Below are 25126 nucleotides of genomic sequence, written 5' to 3' on the forward strand. Positions count from 1 at the left end.
AAGCAACCCAAGTGTCCATCAATAGATACACAGGTAAATAAAATTTGGTATATACACACAATGGAATATTAGCCTTAAGAAGAAAGGAAATTCTGACACACGCTACAACATGGATGAACCTTGAGGACCTTACGCTAAGTGAAATAAGTCGGTCACCAAAGGACAGATACTTAGATGAGGAATCTAGCGTAGTCAAATTCATAGAGACAGAAAGTAGCACAGTGGTTGCCGAGGCTGGGGCAAGGAGAATGGGGAGTTATTGTCTAATGAGTGTGGAGTTTCAGTTTTGCAAGATGGGAAGAGTTCTGGAGCTTGGATATACAACATGAATGAGCTGAATACTACAGAAGTATATATATAAAAATACACCTTCAACTCCACATTTTCAAAACTCTGTTATGTGCCTGTCCTTCCCATCTCTGTGAATGATATATTCATTTCCTCAGTTGCTCAAGCCAGAAACATGAGAATTATCCTGGTAATCACTTCCTTATTCTTCACCCACATGAAAAATCTCCATGCTCTGTGTAGCTAACATTGAGAATGTACTGTATCTTGAACCCATCCACTTCTCTCTGATGTTACTGCCACCATTTAAATCCAAGCCAGTATCTGGTCAACTACAGGTTTTCTACCCAACTTCTCTGCTTTTCTTGTCATCCTCCCAACCACCCTGCTTGTTTAGGCCCTTACACGACTTTCAAAGCACTTAGAATAAAATTAAATCTCCTTGTCAAATGCAAGGCTCTTCACTATCTGTGGCTTGCCAACGCTAACTTCATCTCTTTCTAACTCTTCTCCCAACTCACCCTAGCCTCCAGCCAAACTGGTTCAAGTTCTTCAAAAGTACCAAGTACTTCTCACCCCAAGACTTTTGCATATGCCATCCTCTTTGCCTCACTCTAACCCCTATATTGTGCCCCTTCTCATACTCAGCTTAATGTCACCTTCTAAGAGAGCCTTTCTCTAGCCACCCAATCTAAAGTAGCTTCATCCCTCCTCCCTGTTACTCTTTCTCATGTGTCCTGTTCTCTTTCCTTCATTTCTAATTATATACATTTACATGTTTATTGTCTGTTTCTTCCAGTAGACTATAAGTTCCGTGGGGGACAAGAGTCTCAGTACAGGGCACAAATAAATTAAAAATAATATCAGATAGTAAAAGGTATTATGAAAATAGTAAAGCAGAGTAAGAAGACTGGAGTGCTATTTAGATAGGAGAGACAAGGAAAGCCTCTTGGAAGTGACATTGGACAGTACATCCAGGTCATTTTACACTTCAAACATGTTCTATAGCTCAGTTGACTTTCCTATTTATAGTTATTGTGCAATTATGTTTTGAACCATCCCTGATGTCCTCCTGGAAACCTTCTGATCCTTCTCTCTCCATATCTTACCTATTCACTATTCTCCTTGTGCTAATATTAATCATGTTACCTGTCCTATAACTTCTTGTTTGGAAAATGACATCACCCTCCACTTCTTGTTTCAAAATCTCTTATTGCCAATTCCTCTTTGCTTTCTGAATTAAGCCCAGAGCTGATTAAATATGACTTCAACTTACCTTTCCAACTGTATCTCCCACTTTCCCCATCACAGGCAAATCGGTGGCTTCTTATTCCCAGCATATACTTTGTTTTCCAGAATCTGTGTTTTTTGGCTCATTTGCCTTTACCAGACCTACCCATCCCCATTGTACATGAACCCAAACCTCACATCCAATTTCAAAATAACCTTCTCCATGAAAATTTTCCAGATCTTTCAAATCCGAAGTCATCACTTTTTTCTTTAGCTCCCTGAAGCATGTTTTTAACTTGCATTATACATTTTATTACATTCTATCTTATGCCATAATTCCTTGTATTCTTTTACCAGTCCCTTTTCAGAGCATAAGATTCTTGAGGACATAGACTATCTTCATTACCTGTCACCTTGTTACTCAAGTATTAGTTTGTTAATCAAAATGTGGTTCTTGGACCAGTAGCTCTAGCACCACCGGAGAGCTTTTTAGAAATGCAGAATCCTGGGCCCTACACCTCAGACCTGGGGAGTCAGAATCTGAGTTGTAACAAGATCCCTAGGTGATTCTTAGGTACTTGATCAAGCTCACAGTAGCCTTTCATTTACTATTTGACTGGTTGGACTGAGTAGGAAAGCAAAGTATCAAAAACAAAACATAATTTACACAATTCCTTCAAAGATAATTGAGAGTGAATACGCTTCACTCTATAAAATGATATATAGACATATATAGATATATAAAAAGCTATATAGACAGCAGAAGGTTAACGACATCAACCTTCTGAGTGAGGAAAACAAATTTTGCCTTGGCCTACTAAAAATAGCTGAGAAGATTCTGTAGTTTTATGAAACCTCTCCATGTATGAGTGGGAAGCCAGCAGAGGACATGCCTACTATTGTCAATAACATAGTTTTCCTCCTTTAATGAGTGGATTGGCTGTGAAAATATTTACATCAAAGTTTTAAAGAGTCTTCTGTCATACCCAGTGGACTTATAATACTGATGGGCTACAGATGCACAATTTATCCAAAGTTGATGCAGCAATAGCACTTTATCTGTTCTGGAACAAATCTTTTCATTTTTTCCCTATGCGATAGATAAATCATAGTAAGGAAATACAGACTGGACCTGATACATACTCAGCTGCTGAGAAGTAGGTGCTTCTTTTAGTTAGGGATGGGAAGTGAAATCATCGGGAAAGGGCTTCTTTAAGGGCACCACGCTGGCCACTAGAGGGCATTAACATATGAATAAAATTATCCAGACTTCCGTAATTCAAACAAAAGGTATTTTGTAGTTGAATCAAAAGGGAAACTGCTTCAATCTTCCACTCCACTGAATAAACGGACAGGGAGCTAATAACTTCAGTGGCATGGAATTATACCTCCCGTCCTTCGTCTTTTAACACAATGTGTACTTAAGTGAATAAGCTTGAGCCCCAGCACATTGTAGGTACTTGGAGTGACATAGGACATTGCCTTCAGGTTCCTCGATTTCCCTTATTCAGATGTTTACAACCTTCCACTATTTTCTTCTCCCTCAGGACCATCCCAGCAACAAAGAAAGCCTGAAACTCCTCCCTTCTTGTCCACACTGCTTACTAATGTTCTCAGAAGTTCAAATGGATAATATATCCGCTGCCAAAGTGTCCTTCAGGGAGCAGGAGAAAGAGAAGTGAGGTCGGGAGGACTAGAGAAAACCGTCTTCACTCCGAGGAGAATCAGTGGGTTGTGAGAATGGTCAATCTCAGGCCACCTCACTGCCTTAGTGGTTGTCACACCACCAGGGAAGCCTCCCAGGTGGTTCGGCTTCCTTCAGCACCTAAGTTTAGCAGGGCGAGGTCGCCTTTCTCCTCAGCGGTCCCTCTAATCTTTTGCGCAGACTCCTGGGTTTAATCACCAGGCAGGCTGTCCTGAGGCAGCCAGGTGTTAGCTGGCAGCAGAACACGGGAGTGCCTCCCCTTCCTCTCGGCCTCACAGCCATGGGGGATGTTATTACCCTTAAAGCCAGCTCCTCAGAAGTTCTGTTGCCACGACTGATACGAAAGATTTTACCACAGAGTTTTCATACACAGTTCTCCTTCCTCAGAAAGCACCATTTGTTTGAGTATCTGTAAATAACTCCTGCAGAAGACACACTCTGCTCTGATGCTTTGGAGCTATGGAATTTATTATGATCATAGAACCAGGAAATAGCTGAATGTGAAAACAGGAACATCTCAAATCACCTCTCAACTCTAAGGAAAGAAAGCCTGTTAAATTAAAAGCGAAATAATCGCTTTGTTTAGTGTTCTTTCTCAATTAGGAAGCTGTACTCCACGGGCAATGTCAGCACACACATTTTTCAAATACTAAATTAAAACAACACAACAACAGCAATAGTATTTCCAAGTTCTAAACATTTAAAAGCACTCTTTAAAAATAAAAGACAGAAACAATGTAAGAATGCAAGTCTTTTTTGTTGTTTTTTTTCCTGCCACTATGTCAAAAAGCAAAGAAGAATTGAATGGGCTGAGACGAGCACATACTAGCTGGCCCTGCAATCTGCTTTCTCAAAGAGCTCTGCCTGAAGGTTTTCAGACCACAGCAACAGTCATGCCCTCCCTCCTGGGCCCGGCCAATCAGGGTCAGAGCCAACACCAGAGGCAGCGGCAACAGTGGTACATATATTAAAACAGCAACCGGGAGCGTGGCTTAGACCCTTTGCCCACCGCCGCCACCACCTAATCAGAAACGAACAACAAGCACGCCTTTCTAGGAATTTGTTAGTGGCCACGATCACGTGTCCTTGCACGCAGATTTCTTTTGACCAAATATTACATAGCCAGATGTGGCTGCGAGACTCACCGCTGGGACTTACCACTGAAACAGGTTTTAGAAGTCAAATATCTGTTAGGTATCTGTTCTTTTAGTGCCAGCACATTAGAAAAGTTCAGCCAATGGCTATGGAAATGTTTGGGATATTCAGAATCCCCTCTATGCCAACAGAGCTAATCTCACACATGAAATTTTCAGTTCCTGAGTTGAGAAGACAGATGAAATATGCAGCATCATGTTTATCTTCATTAAGGAGCGAACGTGCTTTCAAACGAAATCCAACAGGACAGAGATTACTGTTCATGCTAATGGAAAGTGATCAAAAGCCTAAGATGCTTTGGTTAGCTTACTCTGAAGCCTGTTCCTGCTTTAGTTTCTATACACAGTACATCAAAAGAATATAGATATCACTGGAGACGGGAAATGTTTAAAGTCTCGAGTACTAGTGAGAAACTGCTTGAAACTATAGAAGGTGGGGTAACAAAACATTAAAGTTGACCTTCTCCCTTCAACACAACACATAACAATCTATAAATAGCTTTGCCTTTCTGTTTAAATATATACCTCTCCCCCACCCAGACATGATAGAGGCTTCTAATCATCTTGCAATTTCAAAGGACTCTGACTTACAAACCAATCTAATAAACCGCGGTGATTTCATGGGTATGTAAGAGGGCCTGAACTGATGAGGAATGCAAAGTATCTTCCACGCCCAGGGAGGCCCTCTGCCTTGATGGGTTTGAAGGAGGGGTGAAGCAAGAAGAAAAAGGTAAAGCATATGCTGAGCAAAGCAGAGCAGCTGAATGTGAAAAATAAGCTGGAAGCTCTATGTGTGATCAACATGGAGAATGGAGAGTTCACAGACAGAAAGAGCAGCTTTGACAGATCAGTATTTGCTGTTCAGATGCCAGCTAGGGTGAGCAGGAGGGTCTACCCAATAAGGGCAGAGTCAGAAGGGTCAAGGGCATTTGAGAGAGAGGGACAGTGACATCAAAGGTCTCCCACACTATCACACTTCCGGCACCTCTAGCCAGAGCTGCCTGCTTCCCAGCCCCACGAGGAAGGCAGAGAAGAAAGGCAGGGTGTTAGGAGTTCTCTTCTTCCTGGTAGCATCTCTCCAGCTCCAGCCTGTATGCTAGGGAAAGAGACCTGGGGCTGCTCGCTGCGATACCTTAGAGACGAGTTGCTATGTGTGAGCTGCACACAATTTCAGTTTCTCTTATCAGACTGTCCTCTGCCACCGGAGATCGACACCTATGACAAGTGACATGGCTAGACCCAGAAAATAAAAATGGGAATGCAATACATGCTTCCTGTCTCCCACCAAACAGCATTCTTCCTCCTTTCTCTCAAATCAAAACTGACTCTCCTGTCAGACCAGAGAGACTAAGAAAGCGGTGTGCAGTAAAGCTCAGAAAAATTGTTACCTTGCAAAAATCTGACCAACCAGCAAAACATTACCACTCATTTCCCAGAGCCGTAGGGCGGTTGTGTGTGACAGCCAGGCAAGCCAGCCAGGAGAGAAACAGCCCTCACGGTGGGATAGGAAACCCTCTCTTATCAGGGGCTAGACATGGCAACCTAACATTTAATTTTACTTTCTTGCCCACATTTGAACCATTTTATCTGCACTAGAGGGCCAGGATGGAGATGACATTTCAGCCTTGACGATTTTGTTGCTGGTTTAAGATTTGATCCTAAACCTTTGGGAGGGAGAGACAGGGGAAGCATAGGCAAAAGGTTGGGGTCAGGACAACACTGTTAGTTACTCAAAAGCAGCTTATCTTGGTCTAAGGCTATCCCCCCATTCTACCTGAGAAGACTCACCTCACAGCATGACAGTTTCGAAAAAAAGCTCAAAAGAATACACACCATAGGACACCATCAATAGCCAACAGGGCTCAAAAATTCACTTATCTCCAACTCCTCCCTTTGTTTCTCATGTTCAGTCACTCTGTTTTGATCGACTCTTTCTTTGTAGTGTCTCCCACATTTGTCCCTTTAGAAAGCCCCCAAAACAGTTTTCCAAGGCTTATCTCCTTTTGCCTGCAGTGACCTCCTAACTGAGGGCTCCGTCTCATGGGCCATGAACACAGTTGTAAAGTTAATCTCACTGAAACACAGCTGGTCACATTACCAACTTGACGTAAAATCTCCTGTGATTACCAACCCCCAGTTGGGGACCTTCTCCACAATAATGCTCCGTCCACATTTCCATAGAGACAGACAGAGGGCTCAGACCCCTCCCTCTCCACCACTACCACCCCAAACCAGCAATAAAGAAGTACCCTTTTCTAGGACTTGTTAAGGCCGTGATCACGGGTCCTCCTTGTACTCAGGTTTCTTTTGATCAAATATGACACAGTAAGATGTGGCTGAGAGGTCCCAGGGCTCGGTCTGACATGTGTGGTATGGCCCCAACCTGCTTTTCCAATACAATCTCCCACTTCCTCTCTGTGAACTCTCCACTCTCTGTGCTGTTTTACACACAGAGCTTCCAACTTACTTTTCACATTCAGCTGCTATGCCTTGCTCAGCATGTTTTACTCCTGTCTGGAAGTCCCTCTTCATGGATCTGGAGTGGATGCTGCCCATCCACCAGGACCCCAGGCTGTGAGATGGCAGGTGAAAGTCTAAGAGAACCTCACGCAGGAAAGAGATTGTGCAGTGAAGTCATATACTAACTACTAGGCTGGACTCACGGCAGCATCTCGGATAGGTTAACCTCTCCTTAAGTGAGTTTTTTAATTTTTAAATGACGGTAATGCTCACTACCTCATTCAGGAGGAACGAGACTAGAAAGGCAGGGTGCCACTAGAAAACACAGAAGTGGGAAGTGAAGCTGCGGGCTTTTCCACAGTGAGGTGGCGAGTCCAGGGCTGGGGTCTAGAGGAGTGGGACTCGAATATGATGAGCTCAGCCACCAACTAAACAGGACCTAGTCTGTCCATGTCCTTATGATTTTTCCACTCACTATGGCTTATTGATGTTAGTTGTTGTTATTCCTGATTCATGCTTTTTTTCTTTTAGTAAATATCTTTGAGCTGTCCCTAATTTTTCCATGCCTGGGCTTCGGGGTTATCATGTACATTACAGCTATGAACACTATCAGGCTTAAGTGACAACGCATTCTTATGTTCACCCCTTCTTTCACCCTCCAAATATTCACTGAGCACTACTGTGTGCGGGGTGGGTGAAAAACAAAAATGAGAGAGAGGACAGGAATGATATGAGCTGTATAAAAGGCTGCATGCCATGTCTAAGACATAGCCAGAGACAAGTGTCCCTCCCAGGACAAAGCTAGGAAGCATTTCATTGCTAGTGCAATCGTCCCGTTTTCTCTCTTCCCTATGATCAGGAAGGAGGCCTCTAGATGGTAGGACAGAAAGATCAAAGCAGCCTGCATCCCAGAGCTATGCATGGAGAGACACCAGATCCAGAGGACACCGTATGAGTGAGAAATAAACTTTTCTTTTGTTAAGCCCACTGAGCATTTAGGGGTGACTATTCCTATAGCATAAGCCAACCCTATCCTGACTAATACATTTTCTCAAATATGACTGGTAATGAATCATGTGTACTAACACCTTATGGTAGTGCTCACATTTACTGCGCTTTATTCCTTTTTAACTTCCTTAACTTTAAAGGTAATTATGCCTTGGCCCTTCATATGCTACAGCCTCTCGAATACAGTGACCTTGGCTTACACTCTTAGGGCTCTCCTCTTCACCCTCCAATTCACATCCACCTACCTCCCATTTCCTCCCCAATTTAAGCGTGATCATTGCACACAGCAACTGTTTAACTCATAATTGATGATTTAATATTTTTCCAGTAGGAAATAATTCCCCAAATATAAGGACAATTCATTACTTCTTTTCATTAACCAACACCACCTTGCTGACAAGGATAATTAGGAATTAAGTGCAATAGCTACAATAAGACTTTAGGGGTTCACCTGTGGATGAAACTTCAGTCACAGCCTCAGGATTCTATGTCAGACATAGTAATCCTAGGTTGGCTTGGTGATCACTTCTTACCACATATTTATGTTGATCCCAATGCCTGTAGCCCTATTTAGTGATAATGGTCCGGGCTTCCAGGAGTCTCATTCATTCATTTGTTCATTTGTACAACCATTCTCTGCGAGTTAGCATCTCTGCTAATAACAGGTATAGAATCAGACTAGCTGTGAGACCGAAGGCCAGTCATTTAATCTTTTTATGCCCCTCCCCCCCATTTCCTTACCTGTAAAGGGACAGTTAAAAGTGTATTTTGTAAGGTTGTTGTGAGAACTGTACAAGTTAATATGTGTAAGATAACTTACAGGGTTATTTTAAGTACAGTTGACCCCTGAACAAAATAGGTTTGAGTTGCAGGGGTCCCCTAATACACAGCTTTAAAAAAAATAAATACTGCAAATGTATTTTCTCTTTCTTATGACTTCCTTCATAACATTTTCTTTTCTCAAGCGTACTTTATTGTAAGGATATAGTATATAACACATATGTCATGCAAAATATGTGTTAATGGACTGTTGATATTATTTGTAAGGCTTCCGATCAACAAGAGCCTATTCGTAGTTAAGTTTTGGGGGAGTCAAAAGTTAGACACAAATTTTCGACGGCGTGGGAAGGTCAGCGCCCAACCCCCTGTTGTTTAGGGGTTAACTGCACTAAAATGAAGCAGTACCTGGCATGCTGTTAAGTACTTAGAATGCTAATATTATTATTAAGTGAGCACCTGGCTACACGGCAGATATTAGAGAAACAAAAATGAACAAGAGGCCGTCCAGTTCCCAAGGAGCTGACCATCTAGTAAGGGAGATAAATATGTAAACAAATGAGTGAATTGAAGTGTTACAGAGCCACAGCCTGGAAGAGGGAAAGAGAAAACACACAAATTCACACACACAGCAGATGACGTGCACGCGCGCGCGCGCGCGCGCACACACACACACACGATGAACTACTGGCAACTGGGGAGTTACAAACAAGAAAGTTCTTCTCTTTGGAAGAAGGGAAGCCAGGAAAGGCTTAGAGAACGTCAAAGCCGAACTGAGCCTTACGATATGAACAGGTGCTGGCCTGGCAAGATGGCACCAAGATGTCCAGGCAATTAAGGAGTGTGAGAAGAGGCATAAAACAACACGTATTCATTCAATAAACATTTATCAAATGCCTCTTATGTGTTTGGTACAGTTTTAAGTACCAGGATATAGCAGTAAATGATACTGATGAGGTTTTGGCTTCTTTCTGAGCTAACATTCTAATAGAGGAGACTAATAACAAACCAGTAAACAAATAGATAAAGCAAAGAGCTATGAAGAAAACACAGTGGGGTGTGATGGCTAGAGTGAGACTGTGGGGTAGTTTTCCCGACTAGAGTATAGAGAGTGAGAGATGTGAGCAGAACCAGAGGGGAACATCGTTCTCCTGCCCCCGCCCCGTATTTTTACGCACAGGACTTTCCCTAAGTTCTCCTGGCCTTTTACTCCATCCGCTTTTCCTTCCCAAGGCTATGAAGTGAGTTACCCAGCGGGGAGCTAATGCCAGCATGGTGGTCTTGCCTCCCCTTGGGTAATGTGAACTCCACTGGATACAGTTAATCTACTGTTGAGTAGAGTTAGAATTTTGAGCACTGGCTTGCGGGGAGGGGAGCGAGGGTGGATTTTGGTCTTTTCCCCCTTCCTTCTTCAAACAGACAGTGACCCGCTTGCAGACTCCAAACTTTCCTGCAAGTGAACTGTGAACAGGCCCAGACTGGGGAAGTGGGAGGTAGAAAGCCCATTTTTGGCTCTCAGCCTGAAATATAATTTCTAACTCAATTGTTATCAGTCAAAAAGGGTGCAGTTTGGCCTCCACCTGTCTTATTATGCTTGTCTTATTTCTCAGTTGGCTGAGAACTGGGGAAGGGAAGAGAACTCTTAGATAAAAGTTTTTATACAATAAAAGCCTTCCCTCCCCTACAGACACCTCACAACTAAATTAGGAACCACTATCCTAATCTATCAAACCTGTCACCTTAATGAAAAACCTTCAAATCGCTTGCTTAATAGCTTCAAAGACACTGCTGGGTGTTTGATGGAAAAGTCTGGCCCAAATAGTATAATAAGGCAAATTCAATAGAAGTAGCAAATATGGGGGGAAGGGCTGGGAAAAAGAATGAGTTCAGTACCAGTGTAAAAGTCTTTGTGGTCGGTTGCCACAAAGAAGAAGATGAGGAAATGTGAGGTCTTCTTACCTTGTGATTTCATATCGACATGTTTTTAAAACACATGCTAGAAAAAGAATTTCTTGAATGTATCTTTCCTCCGAAGAATTTCAAAGCATTTTTTTCAATATATTTACACACGTGCTTTACAACTTCCTTATGAGACAGGGTGAAACTACAATGTTATCATGAAGAAAATATTGATGGCATGGTTACTATCTGCAGGGTTTAGTCTTAGTATTAGAGAAATTTTAAAAAGAGAAAAAAAAAGATGAAGAATAAGATAGATGGTTCCTGACTTTGCAGGCCTTACCCTCTACCTAGAAAGACAGCTGTATCAGAAAAGGAAGTCTGAGACAAGTGTCAAATAGATGGCAGATTTTTAAAGATGCTTCAGGAGTTCATAGGGAAAAAGCACCTGTTGAAATCAAGAGTGATTAAAATAGTTTGTTTCATGGAGGATTTTATAAAGGAGAAAATATCAGAAAAATGTTAAAACCCCAACTACATGCACTGGAGTAACTGCACTTAGAAACTGCACCTCTGGTAGAAGTTCCTAGAAGTTCCTAGAAGATATGCAATGTGTTGTATTTCTTTGTGCGGCCCGTGCTGCACACGGGAAGGAGCCTCCTGGATCTGTGTAGCACGTTTAATGGGTACTCTGTTCCCCTAGATCTCACACTGCTCCATTTCACTGCACATTCCAGCCAGGAGCGGCTGCCCGCACTGTACAGGAAATGCTCTACCCACTGTGCCATTCTCACAGAGCAGCTTTGCCACAGGGATGATGAAAAGCACAGACTCTCCACCTACTTTTGTTTGCTAAGGCAAGGAGGTTCTGCCAGCTCTGCTGGCACACTCAGGGGTCTGCAGAATTTTACTACAGATATTGTCTTCTCCCTCCTCAAGTTCCAGGCTCGATGTGGACAGGAGGCAAGTGTTAATTGCAGGGACAGATAGTAACAATTACGAAGTCTACGTACGCTACAGGAGGGGAAAGGCAGGCCAGGATAAGGTGGGAAATAAAAGGGGGCATCAGGGCTGGGCTCATCTTGCCCAGGATATACTGCCTGCCACAGTCATTACATTTTTTTTTGGGCTGCACACAGACATGTTGCTATGGAACCAATACATGCCATTGCTACTTAGCCTCTAGCAAATAAAATCTCAGCACTGGCAAGAGCAGTTCCCTAGATTTCCCTTAAAGGGATACCATCGATGGTGAGCGCAGTTCAAGCTTCGTAACAACAGCAGCATTATTTCAGGGTCCAGCCTCAATGCGTGCCACGAAACGAAGCCCAGCGACTCGTGTTCTATAAGGTGTATGTACACATGTGGCATGGTGCATGGTACAAACCCAAAGTGTGGGGACCAGCCTCAAAGGTGCTTTTAAGTAAGAAACTCATGGTTTCAGTTTATGTTTAGTCGCCACCCTCCTCCCCCCACACCACCACATACACACACACACCAACTGATAGACGCAAAACGGCTTGTCATATTTTGGGTAATGATTTGATGCCTCCTGACTGTCAACTTCAAATGCCTTACGAGCATGACCCCAGCAGGAAACCAAAGGAGCCACAAGAGGTCGGCATCAGGTCAGGTGGTCTTATGTCATCCCTTTACCATTTCTTGCCTTACACTCCCCTCTACTAGTTTATCTTTGACTAAAAAGACAGGACAAAGTAGACATCGGATCTGGCACTTCCCCACTTTCCTAAGGCCCTCAGTTGTCCTCTATTATATTTTAGTCTCACCAACCTCTTGATTTCACAGAGACCCTTAGCGTCCCCAGAGAGCAACAGATCTCAGCGTCCCACGTCATACTGTGCCAAGCTCTGGGGATAAACCTTTTGGGCTTTTCTCGGAGGAGAGGAGGGAATGAAAACCCTCAAGTTCACACTTCTAATGAATGCACATTTACGCATGCTGAGTATCCGGAGAAAGAAGAGATCAATATTAGAGTAATAAGCAGGCGACCCCTCAGTGAATCAGCAGTCCATGTTCTCAGCTGCATTCAGGACACTGGTAGAAAGCTGACTGTCTCTGTACTCTGATAAGGAGACATACCGAGTTCCTTAAAAATGACTCTGGTTATGGCAGAAGAAAAGCCCCCATTTGTTAAGATAAGCTGGTTAAGTTGATGAGTAGGATACAATAATGGTCACAAGCTCTCAGTACTACATTTAAACCAATCCCCACGTGAGATGGAATGTTTTGGAAATAAGTGCACGTAGGGAATCAGCCTAAATGAACAGGATCCAGAGCCAGTCTAGCACAGGCCTCCTGGAAAGACCCACCGCCGAGGTCCACCTCTGAGAGGCCAGTGGAGAGCTGGAGCCTCACACTTCTGTCTGCCACACCCCACAACTGAATTCTCATGTGAAAAACAGTCTACCTTTTTTGTCTTTCAATGAAGAAACGGCCCTCCCAAAGTCTCTCTCACAGCAGGCCAAATTCTCACTGCCCTGTGCGAACCTGTTAGGCGTTACTCTGCAGGTGCTGACTGCCCCGAGCGGGGGCGTGCGCTGTGCAGCTGGCCCCGCAGGCCTGCAGGTGCGCCACGGCCTCTCGCTGCGACACCGATGGACCTCCGGGTCTCGGCATATGATGTGGCATTGCAAATGCAGTGGTTTGGGAAAGGTGCAAAGGAAAATCTGCCCTCTCAGATGAGGTCCGTGACGGAAGTGCTCTGGGTACATCCGCTCCACCCACCCCTCCTGGTGTTAGCCAAGCACGATTCCTAGAAAGTAAACCAGCTCAACAGCATCTCTCCTGACGCTTGCCCCAGAGGGACGTTACCGTTAGTTTATTGGTATTACGTCAAGTCCACCCCTCGATAACTTTGTATCCTCAGAAAGAACTGGGTTTCAAAAGACAGTTCTGTGTGGGGGTGGGGGCGACGGAGGGATCGGGAGACCATGCAGCTGGGAGTCAAACGCCTCTCTCCTAGTTCTCGTTCTGCCGCTGTCCCAGACGCCCCCAGACCGGGGACGTGAAGCCCTCTAGGCCCCAGCTGCCTGTCTGTACATAGGGGTTTTGCCAGATGAGCTCTGAAGTCCCATCTATGCTCACATCCTGTTACTCCATCATGGCATTCATGAAATAGTGCATCGTGTGAACAAAGCAAATGGTTTCCCCTTGCCCACAGCCGTGTTTCTGTATAACTGGGGAAAAAAATTGTCATGCTCTCCGCAAGCTGGACGAAGTGACAGCAGTGCTAGTGACAACTCTTAAGAGGCAACACATGTGAACAGAAAAAAGAAAGCGCAGAAAAATACAAGCGGGAAACCTTCCCCTCCAAGGGAGGAGATGTGATGAGTAGAAAGAACACCTTGGTTCCAAGTGGGACACAACTTCTAAAACACGTGCTGTCAAGCACTTTGCCTAGGGCATCACACTGATTGGATACAATTTTGATGTGGGTAAAAATATGTAAAAGAGTCAAAGGATCACTCACCCTATGAAAACAGCAGATTGGTTTCTCTGTACCCAAAAACCGAACTAATTTCTTTGGAAAACTGGAAGAGAAAAAGATTTAAACAACATTAAGTCCACTCCGTAAGTCATTAAGGCCTGGAGATTACGAGAAATCCTAGCACTTGGTACTTTCGCCCCTACGAGGTGTACGGTAAATGTCTGAAGAACAGAGGACGTACAGTGGTGTGGCTGATTACATTCATTTTTAAAAAGAGCTTTGAACAATGACTATGTAAGAAACAATCATATGCATGATTCCTTTATCATGAGCTCTGCGAACCTTATGACAAAGGAATGCATACTGTGGTGCCTGGGAAATCATTTTTTAGGTGGGTCTTTGAAAGTGTCACGTCTGCACCCCCACATCATGGGGCTAACTGAAGATGTCGCCATACGTAACCAGAGTAGCCCATTACTGCACTTGCCCTTTCCCAAAAGTACACCCACAACTCCATTCATACCCCAGTGAAGTCGATGACCCCACAGGGATCCGTAATTGGGCTCAGATGGGAATGTGGATTTGGCAGAGAGGCGCTGGGGGCCACTTATCAGACCAACGGAGTAATCCCGTGAGGAAGCCACCCTGTCTGAGATAAAGTGTGGGAAAGAACCGAGATGATGTGAATGTTGGAAGAGGAAGCCTGAAAGACAAAGGGAGATAAGGGAGTGACAGCAACAGACTGTGTAATCAACATCACAGAAGGAATTATGCTCAAGATCCAAGTTTTAAAAAATTTCCAGAGACTGTTTTAAAGACGCCTTTGCAGGTTTAGGAGCGGATGTGAGGCAAAGCTAGTCTAGCCCCCCCAGACGGGCAGTTTTCACATGATCCCACAGCATTTGGGATTAAGTCTATGAGCTAGCTGTAAGACTAGCTCCCTCTCCCTAAAAGGAAGACAGAGCTCGGGCCACTAGGACAGTCTCCTCCTCAGGATGTCCTCTGGCAGCAGATTCCTAGACTCAGTTTCTCAGAATCTGAAAGCCAGGTCTCACGGTTTCAGAGCAGTCACGGGCTATCCTACCAGACTGTGTTAGGAGAAGTGGGGCTACCGAGATGATGAGATTCTGCCTCTTGAGAAGTTTATACTCTAACTGAAAACACTACAAGGAAACAATGCAAACCGAAAGATGGTACATGCTAGTACAAACTCTGAGCACCGTCTTTTTTTAAAGCAACTCTTTATAATCCCCTCACATACATTAACCTTTTCATCCTAACGGCAGGCAAGATGTCTACAGTAAGAATTATAAAGAGACCGCAAAACTGATTTCAGAGTCAGACCTGAATATGAATATGAAACCTCACGGAATATGAATCTCAGCTCAGTCACAGACCAGCTGTGTGATTCAAGTTACATAAACTCTCTGAACCTTCTCTTCATTTGCATAATGGCAATAATAATATCCACTTCACATAATGTTTCAAGTTCTCAGTGCAATGCTTGGCACGTAGAAGAGGCTTAATAAAAAGAAAAAGCTTTAATGCCATGTGGCACAACATGTGTACATATCTGTAACACTAGAAAAGGAAGACACAGGAGAGCTTTTTATAATTTCATAATTTATCAAAATGTCAGTACTTGTTTTGTATGCTCTTTATCCCCACTTCCCAAACGAGACACATGAGAACAAAATAAAACTGTTTTCTGTGAACAATTAGATAATGTAGATAAGGAGAAAAACTCAGTACAAATCAGCGAAAGTCCCACTAAGATTCACTACGAAAATTTTGCTTATATGGTTCCAGGCTCTCTCCTATGCTCAAGCAGAGTATAGTATACATATACTTAAATAAGTAAAATTGTATATGTGCATACAATTTATTCATAATATAGTACGATAGTATTCGTATCGCTTTGCAGTCTGATAACATTTTACTTGTTACATTGTAAACCTCTTTTGATATCAATACATCAATCTCTATCATACTTTCTTAAAGACTACAAGAGTACTGCATTGAAAAAAGGAACTACTACATATACATTTGTTGAATTTACAGAATTACCAGTGTCCCACGTTTATGAGAAATGACTACACATGAGGTAATGTGAGGTTCTTCTTGTTCTTCTACATTTTCATCAAGATTGAGAAAGGCAGATTGTATAAAAGACATATTAACATCAGATTGTTTTTGGTTTGAATGGGAGTAACTTAGAAGAATACGTGTACAAACTAGCACTTATACACAGGGAATAATAGCACAAATAACAATATTCAGTGAGTTTCCAACATATTGAAAGGAGATAAAATTTTAAAGACTAGGGCTAATGATGGATAGAGATGCCTATTTCAAGTATGAAATCGCAAGACTGAAGTTAAAGAAGTGTCCCTGTTTTCAGTCCCATAATGGTGGATTTACATAATGATACAGAGAAAAGTAAACTGAAAACTAAACTCTTGCGTGACCCTAAGAATTATAATCCCATTACATAAACTTGAGAACCTAACCCTCCCACCCCCCAAAAAACAGAATTTACTATGTTTAGAAGATATATCAATAGTTGGAATGTTTGTGCAGTCTCAATATTTCTAATCAAATGTCCTTCTCAAAGAGAATGGTTGATTTGGCTTGGTGTAACATGTGTGATACAGTTTGCTTCACTTGCATGACATCTTTCTCCTCGACTGAGAAAATTATGCCACACCCATAAATGTGACTGACAAGCAACATTTCAGGAAAATACCCCTTTTGAGGGGAGGCTGGGGGAAAGAATGTAGCCTGACAATCAGCAAAGAGTGTGGAGCGAATTCCTCCTCCAGCTATGAAGGTAACTGACCCTTGCTAAGGATTGCCAACACTGCTCCTACAAGCAGGCAGGAGGTAGAGGGCTGGCAGGAAGCAGCAGAGAAAGAAAGACCGGACGTACTGTGGCAGCAAAGAAATGCCAAATCAGACACCAGCCAGAAAATCCTGGGGAGATCAAAACTGGAGAAACAAAGTGGAGAAATACAGACTTTGATTTAGGAAAACAGAATCTACAATGAATGAACAGGTGATAACCTCTTCTCATGCTACTTTCCCAACAAAAGTTCCCTAAAAGTTCACCCCTTGTCCAGCTTATGCAACTTTTAGGGGAAGTGACAGTTTGTGGTGGGGAGTAATGCTCTTAGAAGAGACTTCTGTTCCATGTGAAATAGAATCGACATTAGATAAGAACACAGATCTTACATTTTAGCATTGGATGGAATCAGAGAAAGCATCTCCGACAACTCACACTAGAAACTTCACACAGAGTATGGACTGCTACTGTTACTGGATCTCTTTTGCTGATGCAATTCAGGAGCCAGTGCGATATTCCTATACCTAACAATGAACTTCTTATAGGAACAGAGTTTTCGCTTTGTTTATTTCTTGTGGTCACTGCTCTCTCCATGAGAGAGAACCAGATGGTCAAGCTGTGTTGTGTGCTATATATAATATTCCTTTTACTCAGTCAAAGACACATGATATACATTCTTCAATTTGCTTTCAAAGGGACCTTCATGTCCTTTGATGGTGTACACAGGATGGCCCAGAACACATTCTGCATAGCAGACCAAGCCATCAAAAATTGTGGTTCAGAGTCTAACATCCTCATCCAGTGGTGTGTCTCTGATAAATATGACCTACCCAGGATAACTGTGCTGATACTATATATTCCACACTTACAGTATATTTCTGAACCGCAGACTTGAAAAAAATTTTGTCTTGCCATTGTACGAGTATAGTGTCATCCTGAGTAATGGATTTCTTAATATTAACTACTACCATCTACTGAGTGGCTAATTTGTGGCAGGTTTTTATCAATTATCACGAATCCTCACAAAACCTCTGTAAAGTAGGTTCAATTAGCCCATTGTACAAATGAGGAAAACAGGCTCAAGACAAGAAACCGATCCAAGGTCATATACCCAGTAAGTGTCAAAGCAAGAACTCAAAGCTAGGTCTGTATGGGTTTCATGGCCAAACAGAAAAGAGATGAGAATCTTGATAACATGTATGTGGGTTTTTATATGAAAGCCACAATATGTAGCATCCTGTCAAACACAAAAAACAAGCACTTGCTCTCTCTCAATAAGAAGACCTTTCTTTTTCAGGAGCAGCAGGCAAGGATGCTAGAACAAAAGTTATCCAGGGCATTTAGTGGTAAACTGTGCGTTAGCTGTCCGACGGGTGCCCGACGAACGTTCTTCAGGCAGAAGAGCAGGATCAAAGTGCTGACAGTGGCAGCGACACAAAATGTAGCCTTGGCAAGTCAGTCTAACAATCACTGTGCATCGTTCTGATTCTGAGCCACAAGCACGCAATCAACAGCACAGGGACAATCTTAAATGATCTCCATCAGCATTTTACTTTAGCTATCAAAGCGTGGCAGATGAAACAAAGGCCACTTTCATCTGACCTAAACACAATGTTAATGACCCAGACATAAAGAATGTGTGAGAACAATAATGGCAGGAGAGCTCTGGCCTTGCTGGAGGGGCATCGGTTCTAAGGGATGCGTTTTATTTCATCAACTTTCCCATTGATTACCTCAGAATAAATAAATAACATTAATGGGTTTCTTATCTGATAAATGCATCCACAGTCGAACTCAATTTAAAGAGTTAAGTAAGTTTACAAATTCCCCAGACTTAGTATTGTATGTTGTACATTTCTCTACATGGAGCACTTTTCGTAATCCATTACACATTTTTGTGGATTGTATCGCCCCTACCAGATCACGGCCCAGCTCCAAGAGCATGGTATTTATATCATTTGTCTCTGTATTCCTAACACCTCACCCAGTCCCTGGCATACACAGTAGACATTCAAACAAAATATGCAGAAATGAAAGAATTCTTACTGGACCATCAATAAGAAGGCATGCTTCCTGACTGCATGAAGGAACCCAAGTTATTCTGAGAAGTCACTCGTACTTCAAAGGGCACTATCTGAATTCCAAAACTTGTCTACAAATTGAAATGATGATTGTAAATATAACCATGAAATTCAGTAGAGATCTATTCTGAGGGAGTAAAAACATATAAATATAAAAATAAGGAAATTCTGCCCTCATATTGAAATCATTTGCAAAGGGACTCTCACCAGACTCTGTTTTGAACATTAAAGCCTGTAACTTAAGAGGGAAATAATATTTGGGGAGTGGTTTCCAAGGAAAGTAATTAAAAATCACTATAGGTTAGAGAACCAGATCTAGAAGATAAATACTAATTATTAGATTATAGAAAAAAATCAGCTTCTCAAAAAGCAAAGGAAAAAAGCAACAAAATTTTCAATATATCGGTACTTTTACAACCAATGACTATCACTTCACTAACAAGTTTCAGTTCGGGCAGCAAGATTCTATGAAATGGGACTAAGACTCTACTTTGCCTTTAGATAAATATTGTATCTGCAGCAAAATGTGACATATCACCAGATTCATCCATGATTGGGATTCTATTTGGTTTGTACAAAATGATTACCGTACCACTGGTCAGAAGAAAACATCTTCAGGTAGATGTCCCTCCTGGCTTTTTGATTTCCTGTGTGTGTGTGTGTGTGTGTGTGTGTGTGTGTGTGTGTGTGTGTGTGTAGGAGTTCCAGTGATCTCAAAGGGCATTATATATAATCTTTTAAAGTCAATGTTTAATATTCTTGAATTGCCAGACACACCAGATAAACTTCTCAGAGACAGTGTCTATATGCTTTAATGATTCTTCTAGCAGTTAGCAGGTTTATTGTATGAATGGTCAAAAGGTGGAACAGAGAGAGTGGAGCAAAATCAGCAAACCAACAGTATCTCTAAATTCCAAACTTGGCAGTCACTGCCTTTGCAGAGCTGCACCTCTGACTTGAAGGGAGGGGGAAGAGAAGCAGGATGCTATTTTTAGAGTGAAAGGCAGCAAGTTTTCTGGGCTCTAAACTTCAGGGCCATGTCCCTGCAGTACAACTCCTCTCATTGCAGCTAAAGATCAGAACTACTTCACCAAAGTTCAGTATCAATAGCAACTATCACAGGGGAAAGGAGAGATTAGATACTGTGACTTTAAAACATGCTGCCTGCGTTAGAAACATTTCAGTCTCATCTGGCAGCAGCACTGGTGATGCAAAAGCTATTCCCCGATCAAATAACAAGGACTTAAAGGAACACAGTTCTGGACACAAAGTTGGAGTTAATAAATACTTAAAGGTCATAATATCTCATATCTATCTGAGCTTTATAGTTTTCTAAGTGCTCAAGTATAACGTGAATAGTCAGCAGTCAACATCACTATATTCTATATATGGTTTTAAAAATGGTATCACTTAGGGGCTGGCCTGGTAGCTCAAGTGGTTAGAGCTCCATGCTCCTAACTCTGAAGGCTGCCAGTTCGATTCCCACATGGGCCAGTGGGCTCTCCACCACAAGGTTGTCAGTTCAATTCCTTGAGTCCCGCAAAGGATGGTGGGCAGCGCCCCCTGCAACTAAAATTGAACACAGCACCTTGAGCTGAGGGGCCGCTGAGCTCCCGGATGGCTCAGGTGGTTGGAGCGTGTCCTCTCAACCACAAGGTTGCCGATTCGACTTCCACCAAGGGATGGTGGGCTGCGCCCCCTGCAACTAGCAACGGCAACTGGACCTGGAGCTGAGCTGCGCCCTCCACAACTAAGACTGAAAGGACAACAACTTGACTTGGAAAAAAGTCCTGGAAATACACATTGTTCCCCTTCCCCAATAAAATCTTTTTTTTAAAAATGGTATCACTGAAATGTCTAGAATAGCCAGGGTTCTGGCAAACTTTTTCAGTAAAGGTCCAGAGAGCAAATATTTTAGGCATTTTTACTTAGCATTGCCATTGTAGCACACAAGCAGCCGTGACAATAACATACAAATGAACATGGCTGTGTGCCAATAAAACTTTATTTACAAAAACAGATGGGGTGGGATATGGCCCCTGGGCCTGTTTGTCAACCCTTGGTCTAAAACATCATTATACAGTTGACCCTTGAACAACATGAACTTTAACTGCCCAGATCCACTTATATGTACATTTTTAAAAAATAAATACATACAGTACTATAAATGTATTTTCCGTATGATTTTCTTAACACTTTCTTTTCTCTAGTCTACTATCTGGGAAAGATAAGACAGAATCTCTGTTTCCTCCTTTTCCCCAAAGAGGCTATATTTTTACTAAGTAAAAAGTTTGATGACAATATCACATAGAACCCAAAAGCAGTGAATAGCTTATTTCTGCAGCACCCCTCCACCACTGAACTTCTTTAACGATAAGCAGCAAAGGCAAATCTTTCACTGTCAGGTGGAGTTTTCCAGAGTGTCAAGTCCCTGTACATTCATCTCTGTATTACGTATGTGCAAAGGCTGCCCCACAGAACCCCAGATAAGTGCTCAACAGCCTCTGTAAGTAGTGCGTTATCTAGGCAAGAAGCCGCTGTACAACAACAAACATACCACCTGATGAAAAGCAGGCAAAGGCTCCTAAGAGGATACACAAATGGCCAATAAGCATGTGCAAACATGCTCAGCACCACTAATCATTAGGGAAATGCAAACCGAAACTACAGGGAGATACCACTTCACACTCCTTAGGATGGTTACCATAAACAACAACAACAATAAAACAAAAAAACAAAGAGAAACCAGAAAACAACATGTGATGGCCAGGATGTGGAGAAAATGCAACCCTCATGTATTACTATGGGTGGGAATGTAAAATGGTACAGCTGCTGTGGAAAATAGTATGGCGGTCCCTCAAAAATTTAAAAATAGAACTATCCTAAGATCCAGCAATTCCACTGCTGGGTATATACCTAAAAGAATTGAAGGCAGGGACTGGAACAGATATTTGTAAACCCATGCTCATAGCAGCATTCTTCATCAAAACCAAAAGGTGGAAACCACCCAAGTGTCCATAAACAAAATGTGGTCTATACATGGAATATTATTTCGCCATAAAAAGGAAGGAAATTCTGTCACATGCTACAACACGGATGAACCTTGAGGATACATTATGTTAAGTAAAATGAGCCAGTCACCAAAGGATAAATACTGTACGATTCCATTTATATGAGGTACCTGGAGTAGTCAGATTCACAGAGACAGAATTGTGCTTGCCAGGGGCTGAGGAGACAGGGGAATGAGGAATTATTGTTTAACAAGTATGAAGATACAGTTTGGAAGATGAAAAGCATTCTGGAAATGGATGTCGGTGACTGTTGCACAACAATGGGAATATACTTAATGTTAGTGAACTGTATACACTTAAAAATAGTAAATTCTATGTTATATGTATTTTACCACAATTAAAAAAGAGAGAGACTTGTGATCATTTAGCCCTCTAAGAGAGCTGCTCAAGTGATCTGTTTGGACCAGAATGTCCCGAGGAGGTCCAAGTCAGTGATGTTTGAGAGGGCTGGTTTACAGCTGAGGGTTGCAGCTGAGCAATTGCAAGCTGGCTTGCGGGTTCTAGGAAATCAGCTAAAATTTGAGGGTCTCCACATCTAGGAATCTTTCAAACTAAAAGAGAATCTGAGGGCTCCTATGATTCAGAGTGAACTCTCCACCTAAGATTTGTGATATGGCCAGAATGCCTGCCATGTTCTTTCCCAAGTGCTACAACCTCGGAGATTCTGTTTGGCAGGGGGTCAGGAGTAAAGCCAATGACAGGTAGGAATTGATGCTTAGGAAAGTTTACCATTCCTGATGACCGGCATAGGAAAGAGCAAAGCACCTCTATCTTTTAGGATGACAGTGAAAACTCACAACCTCCAGTGATGGGTAAGAGAAGTCTCTTTTTCTCCCCAACTCTGCTCTCCTTGGTCACACATGTGTGACCACTTTCAGTTGATTCTCTTGCACTGTATGTCCCTCTGAGTCTAATTCTGCATAACACTTAGTACCATAAACCATGCACAAGAGATGACCTCGTGAAAACTGTCCCTATTTGCATAGCACTATTCCATGGATTACTACCCAGGTATCACCTTACAAAAGTGAAGCTAATATAGGGCTGCATTACCTACTGCAAGCAGAATGATGCTGAGTCACGGTTTCTCAACTGAAGGATAATGATACCATTTCTTCTCATATTCTTGATAAGAAATAGAAAGATAACCTCCAAGCCAACCCAACCATAATGGAGGAGGAAAGGCCTACAACCACACTGTTTACATGAGACATTGATGAAACCATCCTCAGATGATGACAGATCTTACCCTGCCGATACAAGGTAGAAGGCTGGGTCATGCATTTCCAACTCAGTTATCCAGAATGGCCCAATTAACTACAAATATCCCAGTTAACTACAACACTTTCAGGCTCTTACAGTTTTCACCAATATGTAAATAAAACGCAATTTTTGTTCAAGGACTAACATCTTTTTGTAACCATTTTTTAAAATAGTTTTTGTCAGAAAATTGAAAGCATTAAAGGAAAATATGTATATGAAAAAATGCTAAAGGAAAAAAATAAACTCAGGGTGAGGATATATATCAGATTTTTAGATAGCTAAAGCCAGTGGTGTGCAGGGAAATGCTTAATAACCAGCTGGAGGGGAGAAAGGAGCTCTGATTTGTAGCATTTGCAGATTTCTGTAGTGTAAACATTCCCACCATGGCCGATTTCAAGCTAGTAACATGATGCCAACTTGTTCTCCAAATTCCTGAAAATTTAACAATTGACTCATGAAAGCCAGCGCAAGCTGGCTCCAACATACCACTGGCAGAAGCCGTTTTCCTTCATCCCACCAAGATCAATAAACCCAGTTTCATATTCAAAATAAACCCCAGAAGCTAAAGTCCTTCATTAAGTTCAGGCCTCTTCTTAGCTACTAAAAGATATCTCTTCACACTTCCACATCTCTCCTTCTAGACTCCGCATCGGAATACACTGAACGTACTGTTAAGACAGGGGGATTGTCATGGTGGCACTAAATTTTCTATTTTGAGATTTAGATCTCAGGTATAATTCGAATTAACAAGTATAACTTAGCTTGGGATTTTTTGAAAGCTTTCTTTTCTTTCTTTGCTTCTTTTCTGCCAAATGTTAATGATTCTGCTTTCTATACATTTACTGTGCAGGTTTCAATGGTTCTGTTTACTTGGGCCATGCAGGCCCTGGGACTTGGGAAAGGTTTTGCATCTGTGTGGGATCCACTCCTGGCTCCAACTTAAATTTATATATCTCATGATAACCAGTTTCACGGCTTCCCCTAACCCAAGGGACAAAGCTGAACTCAATAGAAAATTCCATTACTGGGCCGAAGCAATTCACACCCTGGTTAGAAAATATAAAACTTGAGACCAAACAAAGCGCAGTAGTTTGCAGTAGTTTCCAGCAGACTGTCCAGCCGACCCTTCTCTTACTTGAATAAATCTTCCTTCTGTCTTTCTACCTGCCTCGTGAATTCTTTCATGACCTGCGAGAGAGCAGCCACAACACTGGAGTCCAATCTCACACAAGAAGCTTTCTCCGAATGCTCTTAGATCGCACCCGCCTTTACTCTGAATTTCTGCAGCACTTTGATAGGACTGTCCCCTCACTGGATTCTAGAGGGTTGGGTTCCCTGAAGACAGGGAAAGTTCTCACAGACCTAAGCACAGCACACTTTCACCTAGGCTGAGCTGAATGCAATCCGCTGCCTGGCCAGGCTGGGCGACTTCTGCCCAGTCAGGACCAGTGAACTAGAGTCCTCTGCTAGGACCAGGCGACCACTGAGAGGTGCCCTGTGCAGCTTGCGTAGTGTGCACACCGAGCTTCCCCAGAAGGGAATTAAGGGAGGGAACGAACATTGTTGAGCATAAAACGTCTGCAAGCTCTAGTGCCCAGATCTTGGTTTCTAATACCCTTTCCCAATAAAAGGAAGCAAGTCTCCTTGGAGAAACGGCTGATGCTAAGATTCGGGCAGGGAATATTCAAGATGAGCGTGAAGGAAATGCTCAACAAAACAAAAACACAATGATGGGGGCATATCAAAGGGAAACAGGAGACACCATTCCTAATACTCCCAATAAACAGGTGCCAATGGCCAAAACTGGAACGATTTGAGCAAAGAAATAAGTAACACTGTACTGAATTAGAACCGAAAGCAGAAAATAAATATCCATGAGTTCATACTGATGTAAATGCCT

General features: G+C 42.4%; 1 protein-coding gene across 2 annotated transcripts in view; it reads right to left on the bottom strand.

The window, feature by feature from the left end:
• Window positions 1–25126, bottom strand: part of ATXN1 (ataxin 1) — a 288719-nt gene that overhangs the window by 169086 nt on the left and 94507 nt on the right. The window contains exon 3 of one of the 2 annotated variants that reach the window (XM_081057552.1): window positions 14012–14072. The exons of the other annotated variant lie outside the window; for it this stretch is intronic. The gene's annotated coding sequence lies outside the window, so the exon portion shown is untranslated. The remainder of the gene's footprint in view (window positions 1–14011; window positions 14073–25126) is intronic. 2 annotated transcript variants of the gene reach the window in all.

Source organism: Rhinolophus hipposideros (genome assembly GCF_964194185.1).
Source record: "Rhinolophus hipposideros genome assembly, chromosome: 8".
Taxonomy (NCBI): domain Eukaryota; kingdom Metazoa; phylum Chordata; class Mammalia; order Chiroptera; family Rhinolophidae; genus Rhinolophus; species Rhinolophus hipposideros.